The sequence below is a fragment of the Saccopteryx leptura genome, chromosome 5 (genome assembly GCF_036850995.1).
Source record: "Saccopteryx leptura isolate mSacLep1 chromosome 5, mSacLep1_pri_phased_curated, whole genome shotgun sequence".
Classification (NCBI taxonomy): Eukaryota; Metazoa; Chordata; class Mammalia; order Chiroptera; family Emballonuridae; genus Saccopteryx; species Saccopteryx leptura.
The window spans coordinates 114517742-114525424 of record NC_089507.1 but is presented as its reverse complement, the minus strand read 5'-3'; the positions used below and the strand labels follow the sequence as shown (position 1 = coordinate 114525424).

The 7683-nt window shown below is 39.6% G+C and overlaps 1 non-coding gene across 1 annotated transcript; it reads left to right on the top strand.

The window, feature by feature from the left end:
* Positions 1-2687: 2687 nt before the first annotated feature.
* On the top strand, positions 2688-2770 carry TRNAR-GCG (transfer RNA arginine (anticodon GCG)). Its single transcript is given in 2 exon segments — positions 2688-2728; positions 2736-2770. It is a non-coding gene; the product is annotated as a tRNA-Arg (tRNA).
* The last annotated feature ends 4913 nt before the right edge of the window (positions 2771-7683 follow it).

The window sequence follows — 7683 nt, the reverse complement described above, 5'->3', positions numbered from 1 at the left end:
CAGCAAAAGCAAGAGTCCTGAGAGGAAAGTTCATAGCATTACAGGCATACCTTAAGAAGCAAGAAAAAGGTCAAATAAACAACTTAACCCTGCACCTAAAAAGAACTAGAGAAGGAATAACAAATAAAACCAAAAGGAAGTAGAGGAAGGAAATAATAAAGATCAGAGCAGAAATAAATGACATAGAGACTAAAAAAAAAAAATTAAAAAGATCTATGAAACCAAGAGCTGGTTCTTTGAAAAGGTATACAAGATTGATGAACCTTTAACCAGACTCATCAAAAAAAAAAAAAAAAAAAAAAAAGAGAGAGAGAGAGAGAGAGAGAGAGAGAAAGAGAGAGAGAGGACTCAAATAAATAAAATTAGAAATGAAAGTGGAGAAGTAACAACTGACACCACAGTAATACAAAGCATTGTAAGAAAATACTATGAAGATCTGTATGCCAAAAAACTGGACAATCTAGGAGAAATGGATAAATTTCTAGAAACATACAATCTTCCAAACTCAATCTGGAAGAATCAGGAAAACTAAACAGACGATTACGATAAATGAAATTAAAAGTTATTAAGAAACGCCCAGCAAACAAAAGTCCTAGACCTGATGGCTTCACAGTCAAATTCTACCAAACATTCAAAGAAGAACACACACCTATTCTTCTCAAGCTATATCAGAAAATTCAAGAGGAGGTAAGACATCCAAGCTCCTTTTATGAGACAAGTATTATTCTCATTCCAAAACCAGGTAAAGACACTACAAAGAAAAGAACTATAGGCCAATATCCCTAATAAACATAGATGCTAAAAGTCTCAAGAAAATATTAGTAAACCAAATTTTGCAATACATTAAAAAATCATACATCATGATCAAGTGGGATTCATTCTGGGGAGGCAAGGCTGGTACAGCATTCACAAATCAATAAATGTGATTCATCACATAAACAAAAGAAAAGATAAAAATTATATATTTATATCATTAGATGAAGAAAAAGCATTTGATAAAATCCAGCACCCATTTATGATCAAAACTCTCAGCAAAGTGGGAATACAGGGAACATACCTCACCATGATAAAGGCCATCTATGACAGACCCAAAGCCAACATCATACTCAATGGGAAATAATTAAAAGCAATCCCCTTAAGATGAGGAACAAGGCAGGAGTACTCCCTTTCACCACTCTTATTCAACATAGTTCTGGAAGTCCTAGCCACAGCCATCAGAAAAGAAGAAGAAACAAAAGCCATCCAAATTGGAAAAGAATAAGTAAAACTGTCATTATTTGCTGATGATATGATACTGTACATAGAAAACCTTAAAGTCTCAGTCAAAATACTACTAGATACTAGACCTGATAAATGAATTTGGCATGGGGGCAGGGTATAAAATTAATATTCAGAAATCAGTGGTATTTTTATACATCAATAATACACTGTCAGAAAGAGAAATTAAGGAAACAATAACCTTAATTATTGCAACAAAAATAAATAAACAAAGTACTTAGGAGTAAATTTAACCAAGGAAGTAAAAGACTTGTACTCAGAAAATTATAAGACATTAAAAAAAGAAATCAAGGAAGATACAAACAAGTGGAAGCATATACTGTGTTTATGGATAGGAAGAATAAACATCATTAAAATGTCTATATTACCCAAAGCAATCTATAAATTCAATGCAGTTCTCATTAAAATACCAATGACATACTTCAAAGATACAGAAAAAGTATTACAAAAATTTATATGGAATCAAAGAAGAACATGAATAGCCTCAGCAACCTTGAAAATGAAGAATAAAGTGAGAGGTATCACACTTCCTGATATCAAGTTATGCTGCAAGTCATTGTACTCAAAACAGCCTGGTACTGGTGTAAGAACAGGCATACAGATCAATGGAACAGAACAGAGAACCCATAAATAAGCCCATGCCTTTGTGGTCAATTGATATTTGACAAAGGAGGTAAGAGCATACAATGGAGTAAAGACAGTCTGTTCAATAAATGGTGTTGGGAAAATTGGACAGGTACGTGCAGAAGCCGACTAAGGTCAGTTGAAGCCCTAGGTGCAGAAGAGAATGTTAGGCCCCTTAAAAAAGGAGAGAGACAGGGAAAATAAAAATACATGTTAACCATATTTTTAAATAAATAAAAAATATTATGCACTATTAATGTTAAAATTGCACATATAAAACCAAACTTCGTGTCATTAGGAAAAGGTATAAAGTTGGTGTTTTGCAGGGCCCTTCAGAAATCAGTGCCCAGGGTGCACGCCCGGTGTGCCCAACATTAATATCTGCCTGTGGTATATGCAAAGAAATGAAAATAGACTGCCAACTTATACCATTCACAAAAATAAACTCAAAATGGATAAAAGACTTAAATGTAAGTCATGAAACCATAGACATCTTGGAAAAAAAATATAGTCAGTAAGCTCTCCGATATCTTTCATAGCAATATTTTTGCCAGTTTATTTCCAAGGGCAAGTGAAATAAAGGACAAGATAAACAAATGGGACTATATCAAACTAAAAAGCTTTTGCACAGCAAAAGATACCATGAACAAAACAAAAAGACAACCCACACAATGGGAGAACATATTTGCCAATATATTTGATAAGGGTTAGTAGCCAAAATTTATAAAAAACTTCTAAAACTCAACACCAGGAAGGTAAACAATCCAATTAAAAATAGGCAAAGGGCCCTGGCCAGTTGGCTCAGTGGTAGAGCGTTGGCCTGCGGCCTGGCGTGCGGGGGACCTGGGTTCGATTCCCGGCCAGGGCACATAGGAGAAGCGCCCATTTGCTTCTCCACCCCCCCCTTCCTCTCTGTCTCTCTCTTCCCCTCCCACAGCCAAGGCTCCATTGGAGCAAAGTTGGCCCGGGCGCTGGGGATGGCTCCTTGGCCTCTGCCCCAGGTGCTAGAGTGGCTCTGGTCATGGCAGAGCGGCGCCCCAGAGGGGCAGAGCATCGCCCCCTGGTGGGCGTGCCGGGTGGATCCCGGTTGGGCGCATGCGGGAGTCTGTCTGACTGTCTCTCCCCGTTTCCAGCTTCAGAAAAATAAAAAAAATTAAAAAAAAAATGGGCAAAGGAACTGAGTACACACTTCTCCAAAAAGGACATACAGATGGCCAATAGGCAGATGAAAAAATGTTCAATGTCATTAATCATCAGAGAAATGCAAATTAAAACCACAATGAGATACCACCTCACAGCAGTCAGATTGGCTCTCATTAACAAAACAATACATAATAAGTGCTGGAGAGGATGTGGGGAAAGGGAACCCTCCTGCTGGTGGGAATGCAGACTGGTGCAGCCACTGTGGAAAACAGTATGGAGATTCCCCCAAAAATTAAAAATGAAATTGCCTTTTGACTCAGCTATCTCATTTTTAGGAATATATTCTAAGAATACCAAATCACTGATTCAAAAGAAGAAATGCACCCCCAGGTTTATTGCAGAATTGTTTACAATAGCCAAGATCTGGAAACAACCCAAGTGTCTGTCAGTGGACGAGTGGACTAAGAAGCAGTGGTACATATACACAATGGAATACTATGCGGCCGTGAAAAAGAAGGAAATCTTACCTTTTGCGACAACATGGATGGACCTGGAGATTATCATGTTATGTGAAATAAACCAGACAGAGAAAGACAAATATCATATGATCTCACTTATATGTGGAATCTAATAAAGTAAACTGAGGAGTAGAATAGAGACAGAGGTGGAGTCACAGGGACCAGAAAGACAGCAGTCAGAAGGAAGGAGGATGAGAGGATGGGACCAGAGAAGGTGAAGGGATTAGTGAAATTATATATACATAACAGAGAGATACAGATAACAAGACAGCAAATACCAGAGGGAAGGGGGTAGGTAGTTGGGGGGGTAAAGGGGTGTAATGAGGGACACAAGGGTAGGGGGTGAAGGTGTTATATTGAGTGGGACACTTGAATCCATATTAACACAATAAATTAAAATTAATAAAAAAATTTTAAAGAAGAAACTAATTTCTGAATGTTTATTTTACATCATCTATGTTATTGAAATGAATCTCAGAGAAGCTGTTTGATAACCTGATTTTTTTATTTTTAGCCAAATATTGTAAAGGTCAATAAACATACTGTTACAAAAAAGTTTTATCGCTACAGCATATTTCATTGTTTATTTCCTTATTGCTGGATATTTGTTTCCAAATTTTAGTATTATACATAATGCTGTGATTGATTATCCTTGCATTTAAATAAGTGTGTGCATTATTGATTATATTTGATGAAGATAAAGTTGTAGTAGTGGAATTGCTAGTTATTAGAGCTTGTAGGTTATTGACACACATATATTTTTTTAAGTGTGCGGAGGAGAGATGGAGAGACAGACTCTTGCATGTGCCCTGGCTGGGATCCTCCCGGCAACCCTTGTCTGGGGCCGATGTTTGAATCAACAGTGTTATTCTCAGCACCTGAGGCCAATACTCAGACCAATTAAGTCACTGGCTACAAGACGGGAAGAGGGAGAGAAGGGGGAGAGGGAGAGATGGGTGGAGAGAAGCATATGGTCACTGTTCTTGTGTGCCCTGAGTGGGGATGGAACCAGGACAGCTATATGCCAGGCTGATGCTTTATCCACTGATCCAGCTGGCCAGGGCACATATTTATTTTAGGGTCACTTTAACACCATCCTTTCACTGCTCTGAAGGTCTTGGCATACATGTGTTTTCATCCTCTTTTACATGGAAGAGAAGTCAGAGATGACTCAATGAATTTTTAAGCCAGCAGGTAAAAAATCAGAATGTCAAAATCCAACCTCCTAAAACTGTCTGCTTTTTCTTTAAAATTTGAAATCGCCTTTACTCTGTAAGGATCTTCACAAAATGGTGTCAAACTTCCAAACTGCAAACACTGATGCCAAGCAGTCCATTTCCATAATGGGCCCCGCATGCTGCCTCAGCGTTGGTGTGCTGAAGGTCGCCAGTAGCTGGGATGAAGTCATCCCTCCTGCAGTGTCAAGAGCTGTCTGACTTCGGAGATGTCAACGTGCTGGTGGGGGGCCTGAGAGCATCCGCCGGATACTATTATTAAAATATCCTAATTATTTAAAAAGCCATTTGGAATAATAGAGTAGGTGTACTTTCCTCTCCTTAATGTCCCTGGGCATACTCAAGAGAAAGTGGAAAGTTGCAACTTGACTGCTTTTGGCCAAAGGCCACCGCAGTCCTGCAGACGGAGGGAAGGCGCAGGTACAACATTCTTCAAAAAGGTTAAAAGCCAGTAGACAGAACTGAATTAGAGTATAACTCGGAATGTCCCAGCACACAATGCTTCGGTTTTCTGAAGAAAATGTCAGTTTAGTACACTGCAATGTCAGATTAACTATGATGTTTAAAATAACTGTAGGTCTAGCTTTAGAAGGAACTGTGGGGAGAAAAGGAAAAAAAAGGAGAAAGAAGTTACATGAAGGTCCATGTTGGATAATACGTAGATTATCTCTTATGTAATAGAACAGGTCTTCGTAAAATCCCAGGTAATTTACACCAATACACTCCTGGAATTTTTCAAAGTGTGCACCACAGAAGTCTAGAAGTCATGAGAAACAAGTGAATTTTGTAACTCAGTGTAAGGAATACCATTTGAGTTGGAATCTTTGTATGGTATACATTTGTCTAAGCCACATAAGTGATTCTGTTTTTATTTACTTCCATTTATTTCATGGAGTAAAATCTGAATAGAGCAGCATTAAGAGGAGAACCTGGCCCTGGCCGGTTGGCTCAGCGGTAGAGCGTCGACCTGGTGTGCGGGGGACCCGGGTTCGATTCCCGGCCAGGGCACATAGGAGAAGCGCCCATTTGCTTTTCTACCCCCCCCCCTTCCTTCCTCTCTGTCTCTCTCTTCCCCTCCGCAGCCAAGGCTCCATTGGAGCAAAGATGGCCCAGGCGCTGGGGATGGCTCCTTGGCCTTTGCCCCAGGCGCTAGAGTGGCTCCGGTCGTGGCAGAGTGACACCCCGGAGGGGCAGAGCATCGCCCCCTGGTGGGCAGAGCATCGCCCCTGGTGGGCGTGCCGGGTGGATCCCAGTCGGGCACATGCGGGAGTCTGTCTGACTGTCTCTCCCCGTTTCCAGCTTCAGAAAAATACAAAAAAAAAAAAAAAAAAAAAGAGGAGAACCTCTTGCTGGTCACAACAATGTGAAGAGGCTGGCAGTGCACTGTGTCAGCTGGATAACCCATGGGGACTGAAGGAATAGGACTGGACTTATTTCACAGAGCAAACCTGGCAAATGACCATAAGATTAGGTCACTAGGCAAAAATTCCAGGGGTGGCTGTGTGCTTGTGATTCTTCTAGTTCCCTTCTAATTTTTTTTAAGATTTTTTTTTTTTTTTTTTTTTTTTTTTGGTGTTTATAAATTCTGCTAAGGCAGTATCTGAAATAACAGAATGGCTTGAAGGGACACCAGATGAATGCTAAATATGGAGAATTTATATAGTGTAGAGAGATCCTTGACAATTAAGAGAGCTTTTGCAACTAACAGGTAAATCCAGGAGCTTATCAGTCAACCAATGAACAAGCATTTATGGACAATATACCTGAGACCATAGTAACTACATATGATGAGAATGCAAGACCTAAATTGGGTGTCTGCTGTAGTTCAATGTAATAACAACCCAAACAGGGCTACTATGTTGAAATAATCTATAGGGCCCATTTGTTTGCACATTTGGAAGGTGACTTCAAGTAAATTGTTGAAATACAGTGGGCAGTGTACTGAATGAAAAGATTCAGAACCTTCTCACGTGTCCAATCTTGAGTTCTGATTTTAGAGACAGCTTTTCTGACACTTTTACTCCCCACCCCCCCAAATCTCTAAACACTCTTAGAAACCCAACAATGTCTAAATGATTCCTCTAGCCAGCAGCACAGATATTGACAAATGTGTGCTTTAAACCTTCGAAGATATTTTTTAGCTAAGTTATCTGGTCATTCCTCATTCACCAGTCCTGATCCAACCTTCCAGGGAGAATGAGTAATTGAGCTTCCCTATTTCTCTGAGGAGGGTCACAGGGCAGCTCCTTGCTCCTCAGTGCAGTGGTCAGGTGGTCATTAGCATCACAATGCTTGGAAGAGTGATCTACCCTCTTCCAGCTATGAGGTGAAGATTGTCTCCTACAATAAAACCAGGAAAAGGTAATAAAAAGTCACTTCCTGGATAAAGAAGATGTGGCACGTATACACTATGGAATACTACTCAGCCATAAGAAATGATGACATCAGATAATTTACAACAAAATGGTGGGATCTTGATAACATTATATGGAGTGAAATAAATAAATCAGAAAAAAAACAAGAACTGCATGATTCCATACATAGGTGGGACATAAAAACGAGACTAAGAGACATACATGGATAGGAGTGTGGTGGTTACGGGGCGGGGGGAGGGAAGGAGAGAGAGGGGGAGGGAGAGGGGGAGAGGCACAAAGAAAACTAGATAGAAGGTGACGGAGGACAATTTGACTTTGGGTGATGGGTATGCAACATAATTGAATGACAAGATAACCTGGACATGTTTTCTTTGAATATATGTACCCTGATTTATTGATGTCACCCCATTAAAATTAATAAAAAATTTATTTATAAAAAAATGTCACTTCCTGTTATAGTAACTGATGCACAAGTGTTCTTTATCACTTGACTATCCCATTTATGGTTTT